This window comes from Gossypium hirsutum, chromosome D03, assembly GCF_007990345.1.
Source record: "Gossypium hirsutum isolate 1008001.06 chromosome D03, Gossypium_hirsutum_v2.1, whole genome shotgun sequence".
Lineage (NCBI taxonomy): Eukaryota > Viridiplantae > Streptophyta > Magnoliopsida > Malvales > Malvaceae > Gossypium > Gossypium hirsutum.
This window is the reverse complement of record NC_053439.1, coordinates 21245092-21267334: the sequence shown is the minus strand read 5'-3', so window position 1 is coordinate 21267334 and position 22243 is coordinate 21245092. Positions and strand designations below refer to the sequence as shown.

At 34.3% G+C, this 22243-nt stretch overlaps 1 pseudogene; it reads right to left on the bottom strand.

Moving 5' to 3' along the window:
- Nucleotides 1-656: 656 nt before the first annotated feature.
- Nucleotides 657-20708, bottom strand: LOC107949537 (beta-glucosidase 42-like; annotated as a pseudogene).
- Nucleotides 20709-22243: the final 1535 nt, after the last annotated feature.

The window sequence follows — 22243 nt, the reverse complement described above, 5'->3', positions numbered from 1 at the left end:
AGCTGGTATCTGCTTTGCCTTTTCATGCTTCTCATTAGTTTTGAATCAGATGGCTCTTTGCATCATGGAAGCTCTCAGTAGATCACAATCGGAAGGCATCTTCATGTTGTTTTGCCTTATATTAACGAATTGTGCCTACTTGATCCCCAAAATTAGAGGCCTTTCCAAGTGGTGCATCAATACGGAGGCGAAAAAAGGGAAGACAATGGCTCTAAGCTTAGATAGCCTTTCTTCATCACCAAAATGTAGGCCATGAAACCAATAGGCAGGACATAGACTTTGCAGTTCAAACTCATTCGTACTATTTAGTTTTTGAACCCTTCTCCACTTGTTCTTCGCACCAAAGACAGATCAAAATGCTTGGGATTAACTATTGTTGCTAAACATCCGGACTAAACTTGATCCATTTTAATAATCTCAAGTCATCCATCTTGGAGTAAATCAAATCCAAAGTTAGCTAAACTTTTTAATACCAGAATGCCTGATCCAAGCCAAACACTGTGGAACTACTTATTTGCCACCTCTAAAGAACCCACTTCAGTCCTCCGGTACCAACTGAACAAAGGTCAGCCTGGTATGTTATTACTACTATCTTCTACATACTCTGATTTACTTAGAAAGTAATGATAATTGAAAAATAAAGTAGCAAATACGTCTTGGAGGTTACACACCAGCTTATTTCATATATAGTATGTATGACATCAAAACAAAAAGGCTGCAAAGAAAGCATACCAGGCACTTAATGTACGTCATCATATCTGCTTTACAGAAAACACAAATAGCATCAGAAACGTTCCATTTCAGTTCTTTAAAGTTAGACCCTTGCCAACCACTTAAGCGAACTTTTTTATTCTTCTTCGCTAAAACACTATGGATTCGAGATGAAAAGACTAGTTTTGTAGCTTGGCAATTTCAGCTTCAGACAATTTAGTTTTCCTTGCCATTTTTCTTTTCACCACCTTTCAAGAACCGTGAGAACCAATATGCTGAAGACTTGGGATGCCGAGTGAGACTGTTCTTGTAATCTACATAAACCAAACCAAAGCGCTTGGTATAGCCTTGAGCCCACTCAAAATTGTCTAATAATGACCATGCAAAGTATCCCCTCACATCTGCTCCATCCCTGTATGTAAATATGTAAATGTAAATGTAATGAACTTGAATTTCTTCCATTGACTATAAACACAAGTAATATTCAACACTCCATGCAATCAAGTGGGTTCAATACTGAACTTTGATAATATCATCAGACATAATTTCATCCATCTTTAGTTATAAGAATTCTCCAAATACGTGGACTAAATCCCAATAATGTTGTTTATGATGGATTACATATAAACTATTTTAAACTACGTATGAATTTGTAACCTTGGTGGCTATCCATTATTCTCAACATTACCTTTTTATTTGATCTTTTAAAAAGATTAGGGGTGATGAGTTTTCATTTTTAGTACAAAAGCAGACTCATTAACACCTCCCACATCCCATGTAAATTCCATCACGCCAATCTCACTTGAGCTTGAGATTTTCAACATAAAATCTGCAAGTTCCTATCACCGGAATATCCCCTTGGGAACTTCCAGTTTTGTAGTTGATTTAATTCGTAAAGTCTGCATGTCATATGAAAATTAAAAGTGGACCAACTCACTTGATTGCCTGAGCGACTGCAGCAAGGTATCCCTTAAAGTAGTGAACTCTTAATTTGTCATCAAGAATCTCACTGAGGGGCAAACTGTTGTCCTCTTCATCATCCATCCCTGCCAAAAATTTGACACAGAAAAATAGAAAAAAATAAAAATCAGCGGAGGAGAAGCAAACCAAGATTGTTTAGCAGTAAGGATACCAGTTGATTGTACAATTGTATGCCGACTACAGAAGGTTCTACAGTAGCCCGTCAAGAGGCTGAACCAGAAAGATACCTCATTTATGAGGTGCTTGACCAGCTCACAAGGAATATTCCCTAAGTTGCTAAAAAGAAAATGTCTTCTAGAAGTAAGAAAGATTTTTATATAGGGTGTCACTAAATAAACCATGCAGAAACTGCTTATATGAAAAATAGATGCAAAAGCAAAAGCAGAAACCATAAATTGATTATCATTGCAATTCTTAAAGTCAAACTGCATACCATTCTCGGTGATGTATATTGGGGGATTATTGTATTTTCGCGCTATATAATTGAGAACCTTCCGGAGTCCCCAAGGGACAATGTAAAGCCATTCTGAAGCTGCCTGCCATGCTTTAATATTTTAGCGTATAGAAATGAGCCAAAGAAAGATGTGGTATCATATAAAATACACATGTACAACAAAGAGACAAAAGAGTATGCACCTTTTCACCAATCTTTTCACCCCCTTCCCATTCAACTGATAATTACTGAGAACATTAGTATACAAATCACAGATAGACATAAACACATAAACATGGAAATTATTACCGATTCTTTCCATCTCTTGTGCTTTATAGAAATAACTTTCTTCAGAACAACTTGTTGCATGAGAAAAAAACCTCGACGTATAATGATTAAGACCAAGAAAGTCCAAAGAGTTTAAAAGCAATTTCTTTTCTTCCTCTGAGAACTTGGGAAGTCGATCTCCTAATCTTTCAAGCATAACTGCAGGATAGTCTCCATAATATAATGGGCACAAGTACCTGTAGCAATAGTATTGCAATTAGGATGTCATTTGATCAACAGGGTCAGTTGGGGATGATGTACATAAAATGTTCAATAATATTTTGATTACGAAAATAACTCTTCTTTTAGCAGTGCCCGCGGTTTAAATTGCTTGTTACCTTGCCATTGAACATCAATGCCAATATAAGTATCCTCACCTATCTCACCCACAAGAGATTCTTGTTGCAAAGCATCATAAATATTTTGATGAAATTAGACATTTGAGTGACGAATTTTAAACGGATTTGAAAAATTTTCACTCATACAAAAAAAATAATTAGATAGGTATTTATACAAAGAGAAAAAATTATCTAAGGCAAGAAATAATATACAATCCCTAATTTCAAGTATATCTAATCCTTAATTTACAGAGATTGGAAGAATCTCATGGCTGTCAAATATTGGCTGTCAACAGCTACTATTCAAGGCTGTCAACATTTTTACATGCAACATTTCTCAATATAATAAAGGGAACATTTTCCATTTACATTTATGAGAACATTTGCATTAGTCTTGAACTGATTTTTCCAGACCTCGTAACTTAGAAATTATAGAAAGCTTGACAGATTGACTATTTACAACTAATGCATACGAGGGAAAACAATCAATTATTTTAGAACATTATGTATCAATTATAGTGATTTAGGACCTGAATTTTAAGACTTTGAAATCATGAATATAGTGGAATATTGAATCAATTCATTGAGTAATCTTTTGTAAAGTTACAACCTATATAAAGTACAAAATAATATCACTAATTCTTAAGAGAAAAATATTGACAAATTTGACACCTAGTGCATCAAGGCTCAATATCAGGCTCATAGACGTGATGGGTTAGGCCTAATATCTAGCTCATAGACATGATTGGCTTACACTACTTCAAAGCCTAATAACAAGGTCAAAAGCTAAGCAAACCAAAGCATGACTGAATGGGACCATACAAGACTTCGTTACAAAGGCCTTAAAAGTGCATACGAGGAGTAAAAGAAATCAAGATTTCAAATCTTGAAATTTTTTGTCCAAGAAACCGAATCTTGAAGTCAGTGCCCGATAGATTACATGCACAAGCTTAAACGAGTCAGTTTTGGGAGCAAATAGATCACAAGTACAAGTTCTTAAAAATCGGCTCATTGAGATGTCCACAAGCCCATAATGAAATTCGGAGAAGTGTCACAAGACTAGACCTTTTGTCTCGTAATCCGTGTAGCTTTAGGCGATTCTTTCGCTTCAAATGCGACTAAGTCAGCCTAACTCTCACAAATTGAGAATTATCGCAAAATTTTTCTAATGCACCAAAATATAGCAGAAGCAATCTCAAAGACAAAAGAAGCTCGAAAAAACAGAATAATCACAGGAAAGCAATGCATACAAGGTATTTAAGTAAATGCTTTCGATTTAGCATTCACTACTATAGAATGGAATACAATGAATTAAAACAAATGAAGGAAAGGCTCTATATTTATAGTTGAATTCCCCCAAAACCAATGGTATAGATCGAATTACAACAACAAACAAGATCGAAACCTACTTACAATTATGGGATTTACATAATCCCCAATATGACAAAATCAAATTTTATCAAATTACAAATCTTTTAAAATTACTTTCCTTATTTACCCAAATAATCCTAATTTCTCATAAATGATTCGCTGGACCACCAAAGCTTCAAGTGGATGAGTTCAATCTTGTTCTTCGAATCGAATCAGTTCAAGCGGGTTAATGAGCCCCATTTAATATGTAGACCTCCATGAGACACTCTTTCTGCTTTAGTCACAAGCTCTGAACCGTGGCTCGTGACATTCTCCCCCACCCATTCTCACACCACCTTTGTTGCATCCTTGGAATGGGATTGTTTTGATTCGCCTCGGAACTTTCTCGACACCTTAGCCCTGTCTCGACTAACTTCACTATTGGGTAGTCCCGCCCCTCAAAACTTTTGTTTCAGCTTCTGTCGTTTCCTAACTCGCCGTTTTGCTTCTCTTTGGTACACCTCGTTCGCAAGAGCTCGTTGCTCTTACTCGCCCACATTCTCACTTACCTCGATCAGGGTCCTCTTGATCCAAACAACCAGGTTTCGGCATGCCCACATTGAACACTAGACTAACCTTGAGTTTTCCTACTCTAATTTATAAGTCCCTCGGCTTTCCCACTTCAGAACTTTGAAAGGACTCTTGTGTCTTGCCAAACCAATAAATTAGAACGAAAAACACTAACGAAATGTTTGAGACATTCCTCACTCAACATTTATTCGTCTCAACTGGCCAATTTGCATCACCACCTTACCGCCAAAGTCCGATGCACAACCCACCTTTATCATAGGTGGTAGCCCCACTAATGACTCAACAGGCTTTAACCCAACTAACATTTCCATATGAGCTTTCCTCAGCAGTCCGATCTATTGAGTTAATGTTCTTCCCATACGAAACATTCTCGGCTAGTTAGATTGCCGAAAAAACCTTGATTCCAACCTTCATGTCTCGGTTTATCGACACAACAGTTCGTGATATCAAATTATCAAATATATGAAAGCAATCGACAAAATGAAAAAGACATGCCTTAATCCTGTCATGGAAGTTCAAGCTAAAAAGAAAATCGTATTCATTTAAGTGGATTAACTCAAAATCTACCTTGCCCTTCCACTTGCCGAGTTGTAGCTCAACTCCTCGTGCTACTCCCACAGTAAAAATCTCTTTGAAATTTACCATCTTAATCCTCTTATTCGATTTTCTAATCGAGAGACCAAGTTTGCTTGTGATTCTCTCCGATATGAACAAATTTGATGCTTCTTTATCGACAAGAGCACTTTCTCTAGCCCGCAATGTTAATATCCACAAATATCAACCATAACTGCCTGTTTACTACTACGACTCAAGCTTTGAAGTCTTACTCTCATCGGGCTCCACTTTCTCTCCCTTACTGGTCGCAAATAACGTAAATCGCTCTAAACAGTCCTGCAACCTATGCGGCCCATAACACAAAAAAACATTTCACTAGCTTTTTCTCACTCTCTTCTTGGCTTCAAGAACCCTTACAATAAAACCAAGCCTCATGGCCTCTTCTTTTGGCTCAACATCCCCTTTGATAACTGAAAACACTGATATCTTTAAACTGTTCCTTACTATATGTGGACCATTGCAAATGAAGCATTTTATCTCACTTTCTTTCTCCTTTGGGTTGTTGATTTTCCACTTACCATTTCGTGGTTCCCTATTGTCATTGTTGCCACTATTACGTTGTCATACTCGTCATGTCCTTCATCTTCCCCACCATTGCCCTTTCCATTTGGCTTTGAAGACTCGAAATTCTCTTTCATCGGAACAAGTTTAGTTAAGGATTCCCTACAGTCATGACTTTAATAAGTTTCTGGGCTCTTAGGCGTTGCAACTGTTGCTTCGCCCATGGCTTCAACCCATCAATTTAGGAGAAAAACACCTCATACTCACTCAAATAAAAAATCTGAAGTATGAGCTCATTGAAATCCTGCACACTCCTTACCTGTGACCCGTTGCATAAACCAGCACAACTTTGCCCAAGCATCATCCTCGACATACTCCGAGTAAAATTGTGCCTTGAATTCCTTTTGGAACTCTACCAAAGTCTTAGCTGCAGTTCCATCACGTCTCTCATCCATAGATCTACGATGCCACCATAACAAAGCAACATCAATGAAATATATAGCAATAGTGTTTACCTTGATAACATCGTCCATGATGCCTTTGGCACAAAAATTACTCCATTCCCCACAAAAAGTTGTCCACATCACTTGCGAATCTTGTCCCTGTAAACTCTTTCGACTTCGAAACATCTATCTCACGGTTGAGTGTTGCACCCAACACTCCTCTACTCACAGTAGCTTGACACATGGCAAGCTCTCTTTTGAGCTCCTCAATTCTTGTATTCAAAGCCCTCGTCGTGGCCATTATTTCTTCTTTCGAAGCCATCATCATGGCCTTGACAGCATCATTCTTTTCCATCAACTTACCCACAGTGGAATTAAGCACCTTATAAATCTTTTTCACATTGAAATTGAAAAACTCCACAAAATCTCTGAACTGCTCCCTCATTAAGTCTCACTTATCAATGCGTCTTTCGATCACGTCTCTCACACCCCCCACAAACTCCTCAAAATTAACCACTTGTCCTTCAAAAGCCGACAAAATGTCCTTGATCGGCTTGCTTTCCTAACCCTCCCACAAGTGTCCATTGGCTCAATCTAATCGACAACTTTTGACATCTCGAATGGTGCCTTCGTAGCCTTATCACGAATATCAACTGTCATAAGGCTAGACTTTTCGTCTCGCAATCTATGCGGCCTTAGGCGATTCCTTCATTTCAAGTGCAATCTCAAAAACAATGATTAATTATAACCACAGAAAAGCAATGCACAGAAGGTATTTGAGTAAATGCTCTTAATTTAGTATTCACTACTAAAGAATGGAAAACAATGATTAATTATAAAACCGACAGTATAAATTGAATTACATTGACAAACGAGATTGAACCCTATGTACAATTAAGGGATTTTAATAATCCACAAGATTACAAAATCAAATCTTTATCAAATCACAAAAATTTTAAAATTACTTTCTTTATTTACTAAGGTAGCCCTAATTTCCCATAAATGCTTCACCGGGCCACTAAGGCCTCAAGTAGATGAACTTCATCACTTATTTTTCTAATCGGGTTAGTTCAAGTGGGTTAAATGAGTCCTATTAAATATGTATACCTCCATAGGACGCTCTTTGTGCTTTGGTCACTGGCTTTAAATCACAACCCATGACAGGACTTAGTTGAATATCTAGTCAAATTGTTAAAGTGGCATAGCTTGTAAACATTTTATATTTTCTATTTAATTTTACTTAATTAGTAGATCAACATGTAAAAATTCGACCTAAGAAACCCATTTAGACCTTTGGACGAATTTCCCATTCAATTTCACGCTAAAGATTTAATTTCACATTTTAGTTATTTGATAAGGTGTCGACTGAATTGTCATGATTAGTTGGCACACTTCAAATCCTATTAAAATTAGGAGACTAACTAGGGAAGCTATAAATTTATTGATTATTTTTTTGAGCTAATAAAATTCTCTTTAAGTGTTTTTTTAAAAGAACTTTTCCTGAGATTTCTTTTAAAAGAGTTTAACAATATTTTTAGATTTGGGGAATCATTTTTAAGCTTTTTCTTGTCAATGATTTTTTCTTTGAGGGAAAATTAGAGTAATTTGAAAAGGATTGTAGATTCATCTTGTTTTCAAGGTTCTTAAGGACTTCTACATGCCACTCTTATTTTTTCTATCTCTTTTTTTTCTTTTTTTTTCTATTTTGTTCTTATTATTTTGAATCTAATCTTTGAATTTACTTGATTTCAGATCTTTTTTTAATTAAGTGGGGTGTTCTCATATCTCACCTCATTAAGAAACATCCCAAAATTAGAAATTCTTTGCTTTTCTTGCTGTTTGAATTCTTGTCACAAAACAATTTGCTTTTGGCTTAATTCTTCATTATACTAAACCGTTTTTGTTATTTTGTTCCATATCTGATTGAAGGCTTCTTTAAAGTTCAAGAATGATTCTTTCTCTTCTAAGAAACCTTATTCTACTCATTCTTAGATTCCTTTTTCCCACCCCTACATTTCTTTGTTGTTGGGTTTCTTTTTCGTTCGTCTTCATTTAATTGTTAATATGTTTTGTTTCTTTTGTTTAGATCTCAATTCGACATCTTCATCAAAGACAACCTAAATCACTTCAAACATTGGGTTCATTCTTCTTGGCTAGTTGAACTTTGTTTTGATCTGGTTTTTTTATTTCATTTGATTTTAGTCTTTAATCTGCAAATCTGTTCTAACCGTTTATTTTCAGTTAATTGACAGCCTTATTTTGTTTGGAATGCATCAAGAACAAGCGCTTTCTTGATCGACTTGGATTCTTTCAAGAACCTTAATTCCTAATTCGATCTTCTTGTTCTTTTAGTACTTGATTTTCTACCCTTTCAATTTTAACTTCGATTGTTTATGCTTCATTTTAAGTCAAACTCCAAATTTCCTTATTCATTTAGAGCCTTAGGTCAAATTTGCGATCTTATTCCGCATTCGTCCCTACCACCTACTAACCATACAATTTACAACTATACACGGATTCTTTCCCAAACAATTTCAATTCTTTCTACACTCTCCCTCAAGTTGATTTAAAAATATTTCATAGTCAGCTTGGTTTTTATAAAGTCGAATTGTTTTCTCGGTAGTCTTTTTGTGAGCAAATTAGCTACTTGATCTTCAGTAGGAACCTAAGTCATGCACACTAAACCACCTATTTTTTCTTTATTAAAATACTTGTCCACTTCAACATGCTTCGTACGATCATGAAGAACTAGATTGTTAGCTATAGAAATAGTAGCCTTATTATCGCAATAGAACTTGTTAGGTACGAGCTCTGAAACTCTCAACTCCTGTAGTATTTTCCTAGTCCACATTACTTCACAGATACCATGAGCACCAGCCCTAAACTCAACTTCTACACTACTCGCAACTACACTTTGCTTTTTACTACGCCAAATTACTAAGTTACCGCCAACATATGTACAATATCCCGAGGTCGATCTCTTATCAATTATACTCCCAACCCAATTTGCATCATATAGGCTTCAATTTGAAGATGTCCTCGAGATTTAAAGAACAACCCTTTGCCTGGTGTCCCTTTTAAATACCATAGAATCCTATAAACAACCTTAAAATGTTCAGGACCAAATGAGTGCATGGGAGTTTCTGCCAATTTGGAACCCGTAATGTTTGTTCATCAAGTAAATCAAATACATACGTTGATTTACAATAATTCCCCCATTAGACCTCACAAACTCCATTCCAAGGAAGTATTTTAGAACTCCTAGGTTTTTTATTTCAAATTCCCTTGGCTAATCTCCTTTTCAATATATCCATCTCATCATAATCTCCTATTAAGATAATATCATCAACATATACTATTAATATAGCAACCTTACCTTCTCCTGAATGCTTGTAAAACATGGTGTGATCCGCTTGACTTCGTATAAACCTATACTTCTTTACTACCTTGCTAAAACGTTCAAACCATGCTCTAGGTGACTGCTTGAATCCATACGTCCTTTTTTAGTTTGCAAACTTTTCTAGCCCCAAGTTCTTCTTCAAAGCCCAATGGTAGGCTTATAAATACCTATTCTAGATCTCCATTGAGAAAAGCATTTTTCACATCAAGTTGATACAAAGGTCAACTAGAATTCATAGCAAGAGATAACAATACTCAGATTGTATTTATCTTTGCAACAATGGAAAAAGATTCTCAGTAATCTATCCCATAAGTTTGAGTAAAGCCTTGGGCTACTAATCATGTCGTATACCTTTCTATACTAGCATATGCTTTACTTTTGATTGTGAATACCCATTTGCTCCCTACAACCTTCTTCTCAAAGGATAGTTCAACTATCTCCCATGTACCATTCATCTCTAATGCCATCATCTCTTCAAATACTGCCAATCTCCAATTCCGCTCATCTAGTGCTTCCTTAATATTTCTAGGCACCACAATGTTTGAAATCTTAGAAGTGAAAGCTCTATACTTGGTAGAAAGGTTGTCATAGGAGATGTACTTGACAATTTGATGTCTAGTGCAAGTTCGGGTCATTTCTTAAGGCAATAAGAAGATAGAATTCTTGAATAGGAATAATAGGTATTGGGCTTTAGACTAGATTCAGGAAAAACAATTTCATCAGGATTTAAAATAAAGGGCAAAGAGGATGAAGGATCAATGGAATCCAAATTACCTAATATATTTGGATGAACTTCACTCGAGGATTTGTTATGTATGTGTGCTTGGAAGAACAAATGATTTTTACTTCTATCAAGGATATTTCTCCTAAAATAAACCATAGGCTCAAGATTGGATCAATTTTTTTGCCATTCGTAGTATTTCCATATATGATAGACCAATATCAAATTCAGTGTTTCCAAGTTGGTTGATCCTAGTTCCCTTATCCAATTTAGTAGGTTTTGTTTTGAAGAGTCAAAAATTATTTGCGGTAAAGGTTCTATTTCCCAGAAATTCGGTTCCTCTAATTTCTCCACTTGAATGAAACTTTTGCTGAAAAAGGGTAAATTTTCCAAAAAAGTTGCATTCATAGTTGTATAAAATTTCTTGGTAAATAAATTATAAAATTCATACCCTTTTTGTTAGGAGCATATCCCAAGAAAACACACTTTTTTGCCCTCGAATTTAATTTAGACTGATCTTTTTTAAATGTGCACATAAGTTGTGCAACCAAAGATCTTAGGAGAACAAATATTGACAGATTTGACACCTAGCTAACAATATAATTTATAGCCATACATGGATTCTTTCCCAAACAATTTCATTTCTTTCTACATTAAGAATCATTTTACCCTTGATTTTAGGACTGATTTAGAGGATTTTATTGCTAATATCCTAGTTTATAATTTTTGGTTGTATATAGCTACCTAGGTTTGTACCATTGTTACATACAAGTTACTCAAGAAAATGTTTATGGTTTTTCCATCCTTTTTTTGTCATCTTTCTTTTCACATTATATTAGTGCCAATTTTGGCTTTTGGGTTATTGATCATGTGATCATGCAGAAACTTACTAGAGACACAAAATGCATTGTGGTTATTTATCCCAAATACTGTGTATTTCAAGACCAAGATTCAAGGAAGAGGACTAGACTTGTTAAGGAAAAGGTGGAAATACTCTCCAGTAGTCGAGTCCTCAGCTATCAGTGAAGAAATGTTGGAAATACTCCAAAAATTAGTTGGTCAAACTCAACTTTCAACCCTTGCTCCTTCCTATGCAGCTGGATCCACATCCTTGGCTCATAAAGGTAATGATTTATGCGCCTTCAATGGCAGAAAAGCAAAATTAATTGATTGCAATGTGGATTCAACAACAACGAACCAAATGACAGGTGATGAAACTTTATTTGACCACCAAGAAAAAGGTATGCAAACTGAAAATATCACTATATAGGCTCAATCTCCCTAGACTTGGTTTGATAGATTTATTAAAGATGTGAAAAGACAAGGATATTTTCAAAGTCAAGCAAAACATACTTCATTCGTCAAACATACACAAGAAATAAACTCTCCACCCTTATTATCTATGTAGATGGTATAATCTTAACAAGGAATGATATCGTGGAGTTGAATTGCCTAAAGAACTATTGGTAAAAGAATTCAAGATCAAGGACTTTAGACGAGTCAAGTATTTTCTAAGGATGGAAGTAGCGCATTAAAGGAGTCGAATTTTGTATCTCAAAGAAATTTTGTACTTGATATGTTAAAAGAAACAAGAATGCTTGGATGTAAACCAACAAGTACTCAATGAACACAAGTCAAAAATTGGGATCTAATGAAAGTAATCTAGTGGACAAAGGCAAATATCAAAGGCTCTTTGAAAAATTGATATATTTGTCACACACTAGACCCTATATTGCTTTTTTAGTTAGTGTTGTGTGTTAATTCATGATTGGTCTACAAGACCACATGGAAGCAGTCTATAGAATTCTAGGATATTTAAAGATGACTCTTGGAAAAGGTCTCTACTTCAAGAGGAATACAAGCCGATACATTGAAGTTTTCACTAATGCAAGTTGGGTAGGCTTAGTCATTTAAATAGTGATCACGTTGCGTTTGCCGCAATTGTGAACACAACAAATGCTATCTTACAATCATCACGATCATTAAGGCCATAACACACCTTATTTAAAGGGATACATGAAATAATAAAACCCTAAGTGAAACTTCTATAAAAAAAATCCTAAAGATATCTAGGTCTCTCTTTGTCGAGTCCTAAGGTTTCAATCTCCTTTTGATGAATTGAAGGTTTCAGTCTCTTTTCAATGAGCTGAATCAATCCCATACATACAATCATAACAAAGCTCAACTCAAATTCGAGGCAAAAAGCTCAAGCCCAACACTTTTAAGCTTGAGCTCAATTCAAAATAAAAATCAAACTGCTTGAAATTTCTCAATGAGGCTCAATTAAGCTCATATACCTAGTAAAAATAAGCTTGATTCTCAAACTTTACTTCAAACTCGATTGTTCATTCTTAAGCTTGAGTTCAAATTGAGATTTTCTAATACTAACTAGAAACTAAATATATGAAATAAAAAAGTAAAAAAGTTCTATTATGTTCACAGCTAATCGAGGTCCAACATGAGGATACTCAAACTCAACTCACTCTATAGCCCAAGCAAAATTCAAGTATCCTAGTAACAAACCCAAAAAGCTAACTAGTGGAAATGTCTCGTTCACACCCTAACTTGGCTACATCAAATTTAAATCTTCTTTCTATATGTTTAAGCCCAAAAAAAAAAAAAAAAAAAACAGGAAATCCAATTAAAAATTTCATGTCACCAACAATAAACTCTACTCTTTATATACGTGATTAAAATAATTAACTTGTTATCTAAAGTGAAAAACATTGAACACAAGAAGAAATACCATCCAAGTTGAAAATCAAGGCGCCTTGATGCAGCAGATTTATCTTCAATTTTATCAGAATTAGCCTCTGCCCATTCACAATCTAGCACCAACCCAATTTGTCCACCTTGCTTATCCTAGAAAAGTATAGCAACAGCAGTGGCAGAAAGAATGTTATTCTTGTCATTATACATTTAAGAGTTTTCTTCTTTTTTTTCCCATGGAAAACTACAAATGACAATCATATGATGATCACAAAAAGAAAAAAATTTATTGGCATGGAAATGTAATTTGTAGTATGTCCTGGATATAAATCTTTGCCTTCATTTGGATAGTCTTAGAGAACGGACAAGATAACCAAATGAGACAGCTGTATATAAAGGTGGGTTTCATCAAAAAACAGATCTAAATTAATTTTACATTATAAATTTGGTTGAGGTGGTGAAAAATTATGGTTGAGAGTTTGAAGCTATGTTATTTACTAATGACAACAGGAGGTATTCAACTAAAAATAATAATCAGTAAAGATTATATATGCAACCACATTCAAAATTTTATATGCCTTCAAGGCCTACATCAGCAAAAGTGAAATAAGTCCATAACCTAATGCTGGCATTTGAACATGTAATCTTTTGGAAATTAAAAAGAAACGAAAAAGTGAACATCCTCAAAGAGTTTGCTAGATTAGATCTCAAGTCTGCCTTTTCCCTTTTGATGGCAAGAGGTTAGTTTTTCCAACAAATGAGAACAAAGAAAGGAAATCAGTAAGAACAAAGGTTGTTAAAAAACTGTAAAAGAGTTCCTCTAAATTTCAAGCACCTCTTATTTTTGTAGTTTATTGTCAGATAGAGAATTTCAAGATATAGCACAACATGACCAATGATTTCTATTTTTGATGATGGATGTTTACCGACTCCCTAAATCTTTCTCTAGATCTGTTCATTTTGCAGTACCTTGTACTTGCTTCAGTATATTGAAACAGCCGTTGCATGGGCCAAGATCTGATGATGCGCAGCCAAATATGGTTCTTCTGAAGAACCTTCACGTCTTCCAGGAGCAAATATCCCAGTATCATACCCATTCACTGCAGTTTGGAGCGGTTCGTTTATAGTGATCCAGTTCTTTACTCTGTCACCAAAGTGTGCAAAGCAAGTATCTGCATAGATGGCAAAGTAATTTCTGGAAATGGCCAAGTAAAAGCCATTCCAATGTTAGTATACATGTTATTAGGTTCATAAATCTTGTAGTGACACTCAAATGAAATAATTTAGTGTGAGATTTTCCCTGATGTTAAGAGAGATACTAGAAGCAAATGATACATATAATCTATAATTACCATGCTCTTACCCTAAAGCTAAAAGGATACAACTATGTTACCCAAATCCCCTTCCCCCAGCCAAAAAGAAGGAAAAAGAGAAAAAGGGGGGCGGGGGGGAGTCATAATTCAAATGGACTTGATCTCTAACCTCATAAGAATATTTCTAGTGATATTACTAGAACTTTCAGTTAGGATCGACCATTAAGGTTTCTTCATATATTCTACACTTGACATGTGAAATACAAGAAACTTGTCTCTATGCAAAGCTATTAATTACAACTCCAAAGGCAGGACCAAACTGGGTGATCTAAGTTTGAATAACAACCAATCAATAGTAACCTGCATTACACTGGCAAAGAAGTCTAAAACCCAAAAACTATGGTAAAGAATTTTATTATTAGAGAAACTTCAGCAGGATTACCTTGCCATTTACAATAAGCTAGTAACGTGTTTATAGTACCCCAGGTGACTTAACAACTTAAGACCGATATTAGAGAAAACTGTTTGATCGGAACTCCAACTTGATTTCATTTTCTGAATAATAAAGGAAAAGGGTTGATGCTACACAGAGGAAAATGCGAACTTACGACAAAAAACAATTTTCCCAAAGACTTGTTAAGGGAAAACAATGCAGCATAACAGATCTACAATGGACAAGGTATTATTGTTTTAGTCTTCTTCCTAGACACAATGTCATCTAAATTTAAGGAAAAAGTAGGCTCGAGTCTGCAACGTCAATAGAATGTTACAAGGAATCTTCCCAGAAAATGAAATGAAATAGATTCTAACTGATTCGATGTCTCACGGTATTCTAGTTTCCCATGTACATAAGAAATGAAAATGACTTGTGTTATATTAGCATTCGTGACAAAAGGGTGCTCATAAAATATAAGTATCTTCTTCTTATTCTTACTTGCTATGTCCCTTGTGCATGTCAACTTTTACCGGTACCACCATTTAGCCACAAATAGACAAGCATGTATTCGTATGTTCTAAGGCTGTTCCTTCATTTGGAATTTACAATCTCATACTACCTTGATGTGGGATGCAATATACCTAGCTTCAATATCTTTCCTTTGATCATGAGTGTCAAACCACAAATTTCTGCAACTTCTAAAGGCTAGCTAATGATCAAAGTTAGAAGTGGGCCAATAACCATGAAAGCATCAGGCAATCAAAGAATAATATCAATATGGAAATCTATATGTGCTTTGCCTAAAACTAAAATAGAGCTAAGTATGCGGACTCTTGTCAACAAACTATTAGTAGGCCAGAAACATATTATGTGATGCCCAAGTTCCAACTAAGGGTGTATATAAGCTCAGGAAAAACTTGAACATGGTTCAATCAATGCCAATCCAAGCTTGAGAGCCAAGTTCAAGCCTCTTAATGCCCAACTTGAGTGCTTTGTGAGCCTAATCGAACTTTTTATTTTTAATATAATCTTTTATTACTTTTAATCACAAATAAAAAAACTCAATTCAATCTCAAATACACAATCAAATTTGATATCAACCATGATAGTTGAGTTCATTTTTACTAGGTAAACAAGTCTAGTCGAGAGATATTGGATGGTGTGGTTTAAAAATGAAACTCAGGGCCTGTTTGTTTTGTTGAAAATGACTTCCAGAAAATAATTTCAAGCATAGACTTGTTTTTTGGAAATTTTGATATTTTTTGTTGTTTTGATGATGTGCAAATATTTTTTTGTTATTTGCTCAATTTTCAAAAAAAGATTTACATTATTAAACAAAGGAGAAATTCAATGGAGATTGTAAAAGTTTTTAGACAACCCTGATTGTAACAATTAGATTGCTTCCTTAAACCTAACATTTTAGGAAAAAGACTTTCGATTGCTTCTCTACTTCCATATTAGATCAAAAGGTTATAGGATTAAAGAAGACGAGATGGAAAATCATACATTTTTTCTCCAGGATGAAGCACACTAATTCAAATTTGTAATGGGTTTAGCTATCACAAAGAAGTTTTGTTAAATTTATGGGCATTTCTCAAATTTGGTTGAATCAAGGATCTAGTTAAAAACAAAAAAACAAAAACAAACAATGAAAGAAGAAAATATGGAAGCAAGAAAGAGGAAGTAGGCAAAGTCGCCAATGGTATCACTGGTGAGAAAAACGAGTGGCAACAATATTCCTTATAGGTGTTGAATGCATGTTGTCAATCAAAAGTTTGAGCAAAAGGTTCTGTAAATTGTCTTCTTTTACTTTAAAAACGAGGTTTCTTCATTGACTTGCAAAATTTTTTACTTTGACCATGTTCATTTTCTTCAAACAAACACGAAAAAATTTTGAAAAAAGGTTTGTGGGGACAAACAAACCTTTTACTATGCTCAAGCAAAGTTTGATGTAGAGAGTTGGAGCTGAGCTCAAGCATTTCACTATTTGAGCTAGGCCTGGCTTGATCACACCCCTAGTTCTAATAGACTATCAAATAATTCATTGAAGGCATAATACTTACACAATTTGCTTATCTAACCACCCTCCAATTGATTCTTGAAGATGCAAAGGGAGATCCCAATGGTACAAAGTTATAAAAGGTTGAATGCCTGCAAAAATGAGACCTTTGATTAACATATGTTACAATCATAGCTACGGCAAATTAAGTACAAACGGTTCCATACCCTTTTCAATAAGAGCATTAATAAGGTTGTTGTAAAAGGCAATTCCTTCTTCGTTGACTTTGGTTCCCACACCATCTACAGGAACAACATAAAATAGTATAACAATTTCATTTGTCACCAAACTCAAGGTACACAAAATTCTATAAGCTAAAAGCATAAAAGGAATTCACACTTCAAATGCCAATAAAGTAGCCTATGGGACATGGTTGGGTCTTAGATCTTCATAGTGGAGGTCAAAATAAGCTCCCTAGATCATCCAAAATTATATTATTAAGAAAAGGAATGTTGCACCCACTTAGGGTACGAGTTGGGGAAAAGTTTAAATGAAGAAAATAGCCAACTGCAAATAAAGATAGATTTAAAACCTATTAACACCTCCCTATATCCTTCATCTCACAGTCACATGGCAAACTAGTTTTATTATCCACTCATCTAATAACTAACAATTACTTAGTTTTTGTACCAAAGAAATGATTGTGTCAACTATTTATTATTAGATAAACATTTATGTCACACTTTCCCATTAAATAAGTTTTACACATGTACTTAATGCTTGAGACAACCAAAAGCTGGCTTCTTTTAGTGAGAACCAAATGTTGCATTTTCTTTGTATAATAATGCAGACATCACATCATTTTCTATGGAAACCCTGATTGTCCCATTTGTCATAATAACACGAAGTATGCATCACAATAACAAAGATAAGATTTGGATGACAATTGAAAAATTCATTATAATTAAAACTTCAAAACTAATGAGAATGCACCTTCTCTTAAATTGATTGTCGCAAAATTCAGCCCATCAAACCTCCTAGTTACTACAAAATCTTCAAACTAAAATGCCAACTAGAATATTTCTATGATGTGGTCAAGGATAGATTAAAAGATTTAATAAATATTTCAATGACTCTTAAATTTAGTTAACTGACAAGGACTATTTTAGGGAATCAATAGTTCAATACTAACATTTGGTCCAGACATGATATAGAATAAGTGAACCATAGACAGCCAAGAATTTTGGTAAAACAAAAGGAATGAAAAATCTTACATGCTATGATAAAATATAACGTGTTCATCAAGTCTTCCCTATATCTAGAATCAAAATTAAGGTGTATACATAAGCATAAAAACTTCCCATGACCACCCTTGGTTCTAGAAAGCTCAACCAGAAGTGCAGAAAGGATTTACTAAAGAAAAATGATGGAAACAAAGCAAAAGGGAAGACCAAATTCTGCATTCCAAAAGGAGAAGACTAAATTTTGCACTTATGATCAACTACAATTCTTTTAACTAGAGAAACTTACGAAGTAGAAGGACTTAATAGGCAAATGTTTATTCTATGAAAATTTTAATATTATAACATTACACAATCATTAACCATCTACAAGAACAAATAAATTAGAGAGAGAGAGAGGTAAAATGAAGGCATTTACTACAAGGGCATACCAGGAAAGATACGAGACCATGATATGGAGAACCTATAAGCATCAAATCCAAACTTGTGTATAAGGTTGACATCTTCCTGTATAACATTAGAAAATCAAAAAATCGAAATCTGAAAGACCAGTGTGAACAAATATACATTATATCATAGTGACGAACATTATGATAATTGTTTGAATGTTCATGTCTTTCCCTAGTCCCTGTACTTTTCAAACTTTTCAGATTTGGTCTCCCTACTTTTAATTTCAGGAATTTAGTTCCTTCACTTATTTGATTTAAAAATAAGAGTCCAAATGATAACAATGTTAATTGACTTCTTTAAAATTTGAATATAAGTTATCAAATGGACTTTAACTTTTTAAATCAAGGTATTCAAATATAATGGAAGTTTGTTAATAGTGTTAACATTTGGACTTTAATTTTTAAATCAAACAATTTCAAGGACTAACTTATTGAAATTAAAAGCAAAGGCACTAAATTTCAAAAGTTTGAAGGGTACAAGAACTGGGGGCATAATTAAACCTTGTTCGTGTAATAATAGTTCAAGAGAACTTTTCACCACCACCCCTCCCCATCTAGAGTCACTCAAAGGCATAAACAACTTTCGAACTGATAATATCTAGGACTTAAGTTATACTGTTCAACACATGATACTCTTTTTCATAAACAACACCTATTTTTTTCTTAAAGATCCACTTCCCAATATAAAAAAGAGCACCAGATCTCCTGAATTTACTTAATAATAAAATCAAATTGAAAAATACAAAACTTTAACTTCTTAGAATGAACAAATAAGAAACACAACATAACATGGCTAATCCTATATTACCCACCTTGTATCGATGATAATGATCAACTGCCACATCACCACTGCTTCCATCAATAATTTTTCCTAGAAAGACACAGTTTGCCAATCAAGTTCAAATGAAAATTCCCCTTATATCAGATTACCAACCCAAATAGTTACAGCAACAATTTGTCAGTTCCACTTCTCCTATATTATTAGTAGTTGTTGTTTTAAAAGAGAAAAGACATATACCTTCAGTGTGTGAAAAAGAATCCCATATGCTAGCACCCCTGCTACCCTCATTGCAGGCTCCTTCGATCTGAAAACATGCAAAAAGTAGCTAAACTCAAAATTCTAAAAGGATTTAATTATTTATAATGTGCCGGCTGCTAAAAGTCGAGTAAGAGTTAGTTTTTGGTAAAAAAGTATCCAGAGGCAGATAGGTTGCTCCAACCCCTAGGGCAAGGCAAGATTTACATCTCAGAAAGCTTCATTGCTGCTTTCGAGATTAACATCAACAAGAGGCCACCAGTGAGATCCGAATCCAAGCATTTCATAATGAGGAGAGCAAGATCAAGCAATTAAGCCCTCGATGGCAATCCAGTAAGATGTTAAAAAGAAAATGCCATACTTTTACATCTCTACTTCTTAAGTTCATAAAGAAGCATATTTTTATTTAACTTTAAGGTTTCAAATCCACCAAAAAAACAAAATATAACAAAGGCTTGAGCTCTTGAAGTCTTCTCATCAGTTGAATTGCTTTGACTTTTTTATTTCTATCAAACTTATTACTATGGATTCATGGAATGTGGATCAAAGAAACCAGCAAATATATATAGAGCCTTCTAATTTGTTTCAGAACCAGATATTAACTAGTGAGGAAAGCTTGGGTCATCCAATGACGGTGATGAACTTAACAAAAAGGAAAAAAAGAAAACACTAAAAGTTAAATTGATGTGAATGGCGATGCTCATTGGATCATTAATTTTTTTTCCTATTTTTTGAAAAAAATCTTTAAAAAAAATGAAGGAAACTGGAACCTATAATGAAATCTCAAAAGAAATGAAGAGAAAAGACGAGAACAGAAGTCAGAGAAATTTGGAGAGACAAATCGTAAACTGAAACAGAATGCATGGCTTGCGTTTTTTAAGTTCCGCACATAGATAATGTACCTGATATGCAGCAGTGGCAACCCCAAACACAAAATTAGGAGGGAAGTCAGCTTTGCACACTTCTTCTCCTTCCCCATTTTCTTTAAAAAGTTCCTTCTTTGCCATTTCCTCTTTTTCCCACCCTATTATCTCAAATCGCAAACAGAGAAATGAGAAGAAAGTGGAATCAGTTGTTGTATATTTATGTACTTATGCTTCTAATCTACGTCACAATTTCAGATTTCCGACTCAACGATTCCAGATTTCAAATAATTACTTTTCATTTGTTTTTTTTTAGGTTAATGTCACATTTAGCCCCTAAAAACTAGCTAATTAACAATGTGATACTTGTACTAAAAAGAATTTGATTAATTTGCTACTTGTTGTACTATTTATTACACAATTTAGGCTATTTTATAGAAATGACCTAGTTAAAAAATAATCACCTAAATTACTTGAAATGAACCGTGCCCAGAGGTAATAGACACTAGATGACTGGCACCCACTTAATTTATGATAGAATCATTACCTCATTATTGTGTCAGGGAGTAAAAAATGACTTTTTGGGGTTTTGGACATCAAATGGCCGGCACTAATGTATTTTTTTTCTAAATCGTATCATACTGGTATCATGTTATACCAATATTTTAAAAAAATTAGGGTGTCATAACACTAATGGTCTGCACCTCTTTTTCTAATAAAAAAATTGGGTGCTGGGACATTGATGGCCAACACCCCTTTTATCCGTTCAAAAAATAATAATTCTTTTTGGGTGTCGGACTTCCATTATTGGGCACTGAAGCCAATTATATATAGATTTTTTTTATTTTCCATTTGTTTTTTTTGTTTTATTTACCAGTTGAAAACCAAAATTAAACATATCAGTATTTTGTTTGTTGAGAAGGAAGCAAAAATTGTTGAAGATAAGTTCCCAAATTTTGTTAGTGTATGTTCATGTCAATAGAGAAATGATATGTAATACCCCCTACCCGTATTCGTCACCGAAATAGAGTATGAGGCATTACCAGATTTTATCGAATAGATATTTTTATTTTTATTTTTTTTAAATTCAATATAACCCCTTTATAAATCTCTAATCTTCCCTGCAAATTTTAAACCGAGACCAATCCGGCACAACTAATCCATTTCAGTATATTTTCAAGATAGATTTATCATATTCATAAGATAATCTCATCATATACCAAAACTAAAATTTGTTAGCCATACCAATGGCTAACTATACATTCATTTCACATTAACATCTACTTTACTAGCTTATACATGCCATTGATTTCCAAAATAAAGTTTCTTTATATACCGAGATCTTGAGGTTGATAGTGTGATGCGTCTCCAACCAAATCCGACATCTGAGCTCTTAACACTACAAAACAGGGGAAAAGGAACACGGGGTAAGCACTTTGTGCTTAGTAAGCTCATGTAACAAGAATTATACTTACCTAATATTTTCAATACAATGCAATAAACATTCATACATCCATTCAATGCATTATTCCCCTATCATGCACAAACTCAACATTCAAATTAGTCCAATAATTTCCATGTATCAATAATTTATACCATGATTGATGAGCTCATTAATTTCATGATTTCTATTTCCTTGTTATTTTTTCCATATTTATCCCGTTGAACTACTTGGAATTTCGAAGGATTTTCAGGGCTACACCTAAGTGTACAAATCCAGGTCGTCAATTCATATTCATGTGCGCACATTTCCATTTCAGAGAGTACACTCCCACGAACCTCATCC